At 36.3% G+C, this 3,781-nt stretch overlaps 1 pseudogene; it reads left to right on the top strand.

Annotated features, from left to right (window-relative positions):
- Positions 1–2,568: 2,568 nt before the first annotated feature.
- Positions 2,569–3,242, top strand: LOC141390761 (histone H4-like; annotated as a pseudogene).
- Positions 3,243–3,781: the final 539 nt, after the last annotated feature.

Genomic DNA, 3,781 nt, shown 5'->3' with positions numbered 1-3,781 from the left:
TATAAGTTGCACCCGTGCAAGGGGCCCGGCATGTCGAGGTTCAGGGGTTATCATCAATTGGAACTAGAGTAATCGATATTGACAACCTCGACAATAATCATTTATTGGCGGCAAATCAAATGTCATATAGAAACTTCCCTCACTAAATGTCAAATCATATCAATCTATCTGTAAAGCTAGAAGCAGAAAGCAGCATCTTTGCCGCAAAATAAATAAAGCAGAGTTTCAGACCGCCTGTGTCTATAAAGTAAAATTAGTTGTTTCATTTTACCTACACCACCAGTTTCGTAATAGCAACACGTAAGTATCGCCTGAATACTTGTTGTGTTGTCTATACTCATTGAAGAGTTGTTGTTCGTCTTTGGACAACAATTAATTTCGGTTCTAAACTACTCTGTAGATTTAGAACCCCTACAAGTCCATACGCCTGTATCGGAACTTGTACAAATGTTGAAAATATAGTGGAATAGCGATTATTCATGTCCCGATAATTCGTTATTCCCGATCATTTGTAACAAACTTAGGGTCCATAGTAAAAATCGCGATAATTCGTGTAAAGTACATACATTTTGGTCCTCTCAATAACACTGTGACACAAAATGGAACTCAAAGTCTGGGGGGTGGAAAATTTCTTTTGAATGTGAAAGCCCTTGATGAGTATACTAAGAACCCAAGAATTTTCGCCATAGGTCAAGTTTCTGAGATATCGCGCGATGAAGTTTTTGATTTTTTCCCTATAATACTTGGGAAAAGAGCTCCATATCTCTGTTTGGCGTTGTTGTAGCTTCATTTTGAGGTGACATGTCTTCAGCCAAATCGATTGACTCAATTCCTTTCATGTCCTTTTCGTCCTTTATTTCTTGAACCGTAGTGAAAGTACCACAAGATGAGATTTTTCAGCATCCAAATATTCTACGAAAATGTTGCTCAGAAGATTTTAGGTACGGTTCTCTTTGACAACTAATCGATTTTGTCCCGTTTTCATTGTCCTTTTTGACATTTAATCGGTTTTGGTTCAGAAATAAACTATGTTTTGTTTTTCTGTATATTCGTCACTGGTTATTTATTGATATGTAGACATAACCATTGGTTATTGCTTATGTAGACATCTGGGGTGCTTCTGAAATATTTACCACAAATAGCTATTGTAATGGTGAACACGTTAATAACAATTTTTCTAGGAGGATAGATCCGGTTATCTCAATTTTGGAACCGGATATTCCGACATTAAAACCGGTTTTAAGTAACCGATTAAACTTATATGTATACCGTTCAAAAGCTTATAGAGTTGTCAATCAAATTAAATTAATTCGCTTCTGAAAACTTTGTTAGTTCTTAAACCGTTTTTAAGGAAAAATGTCAGTACGCGCAAATATGGAGATCAAAGGCTGGGGGGCGAACAATTCTTGTTGGCGATGAAAGACGATGAAGATAATATTACGAACCCGGAAGGACAGTTATGCCGTAGGTCAAACTTCTGAGTTATAGCGAAATGAATTCTTTCTTGACAAACTATACATACCAACGTGACAAAAAACCTGACGCCATAGCTCAGAAGTTTGACCTACGGCATAACTGTCCTTCCGGGTTCGTAATGTTATCTTCATCGTCTTTCATCGCCAACAAGAATTGTTCGACCCCCAGCCTTTGATCTCCATATTTGCGCGTACTGACATTTTTCCTTAAAAACGGTTTAAGAAAACGGTTTTTTGCTCTAGAACTGCAACTAACAAAGTTTTCAGAAGCGAATTAATTTAATTTGATTGACAACTCTATAAGCTTTTGAACGGTACACATTTAACTTTAATCGGTTACTTAAAACCGGTTCAAAAATCGGTTTTAATGTCGGAATATCCAGTTCCAAAATTGAGATAACCGGATCAATCCTCCAAGAAAAATTGTTATTAACGTGTTCACCATTACAATAGCTATTTGTGGTAAATATTTCAGAAACACCCCAGATGTCTACATAAGCAATAACCAATGGTTATGTCTACATATCAATAAATAACCAGTGACGAATATACAGAAAAACAAAACATAGTTTATTTCTGAACCAAAACCGGTTAAATGTCAAAAAGGACAATGAAAACGGGACAAAATCGATTAGTTGTCAAAGAGAACCGTACCTAAAATCTTCTGAGCAACATTTTCGTAGAATATTTGGATGCTGAAAAATCTCATCTTGTGGTACTTTCACTACGGTTCAAGAAATAAAGGACGAAAAGGACATGAAAGGAATTGAGTTAGAAGAATGAAATGTTCTACAAAAAGATTCGCCAATCGATTTGGCTGAAGACATGTCACCTCAAAATGAAACTACAACAACGCCAAACAGAGATATGGAGCTCTTTTCCCAAGTATTATAGGGAAAAAATCAAAAACTTCATCGCGCGATATCTCAGAAACTTGACCTATGGCGAAAATTTCCTTTTGGGTTCTTAGTATACCCATCAAGGGCTTTCATCTCCAAAAGAAATTTTCCACCCCCCAAAAATGCTGCTGCACAGTGTAATTATTGTTTTTTCTGGAATTCGAAGAACATTCGATCTTGTGCTTTCGTGAAGTGTTAAGTGACTTTTAAAAAAAGTGAAAAATGACTGGTCGTGGTAAAGGTGGCAAAGGCTTGGGAAAAGGTGGCGCTAAACGTCACCGTAAAGTGTTACGTGATAATATCCAGGGTATTACCAAGCCAGCTATTAGACGTTTGACTCGCCGTGGTGGTGTAAAACGTATCTCTGGCCTCATCTACAAAGAAACCCGTGTGTTTTGAGGTGTTTTTGGAAAACGTTATTCGTGACGCCGTTACATACACCGAACATGCTAAGCGTAAAACCGTCACTGCTATGGATGACGTCTATGCTTTGAAGAGACAAGGTCGTACTTTGTACGGTTTCGGCGGTTAAATATTTTCTTGACGCTATTTGGAGAATTTTTCTTTTTTTTTTTTTGTTTTTTTTTTTTCTGGAATTCGCCTCTATATCTTTGGTGCCACCGTGGTGCAATTGTAAAGCTTTGTACACAAAAGGTCAACCTTGTAAAAATCTATTATCAACGGATTTATTCTATGATCGACACGCCCTTCGAACCATAAAAAGAACTCCCCATATCAAACATAGAGGCGCGCAGCACTGTTTGATAAAAAGGAACCCTTTGCGATAATGGTCGTGGGAAACAACAATTTATATAAGCTTTGTTCCTTTACGTTAAAGTTTCTTCATGTTTTACCATTTTTAACTCGGAAAGCGTTCCTTAACCCCAAAAAGTAGTAAAACTGGAAGCAATTTTTAAGAGAGTGAGAGAGAGCCAAATGTCTTTCTCTTTTACTACTTTCTACTCGACAAATTTCTTTGTGTAAAAAGTGGAAAATCTGTCAAACTGCTGATTTGACATTTATTTGACAATTAAGGCAAAAGGAAAAAAGAAAACTACGCGCTTTGTCAAAGCAAAATAAAATAAAAAAATGTAAACCAGTGAAATAAAAAATAAAAAACGGTGAAATTTATTTTGTTTGTTATTTTTTTTAAGCAGCCATGTTTGTTTTTTGACATTGCTGCCAGATCTACTATTTTTCCGTTTCTTTAATTTTGTGCAAAACTTGTTACGTGAGAGCAATTTTCACAGTTCTCTGATAGAAGAGAGAACTTCTCTCTTTTGCTACTTTTACTATTAAACAAGTAAAGGAACAAAGTTATAATCTCCGCAAATTAGTCAGGAAGAATTGGTTGGCTTGAACAGCTGCCATATATGATATATTGGTACTTTCAAGATTTTGGCGTAT

Source organism: Musca autumnalis, unplaced genomic scaffold (assembly GCF_047663935.1).
Source record: "Musca autumnalis isolate F117 unplaced genomic scaffold, ASM4766393v1 scaffold_1, whole genome shotgun sequence".
In the NCBI taxonomy this organism is placed as follows: Eukaryota; Metazoa; Arthropoda; class Insecta; order Diptera; family Muscidae; genus Musca; species Musca autumnalis.
Note: the sequence above shows the minus strand (reverse complement) of the source record. Positions and strands in the feature narration are given on the sequence as shown.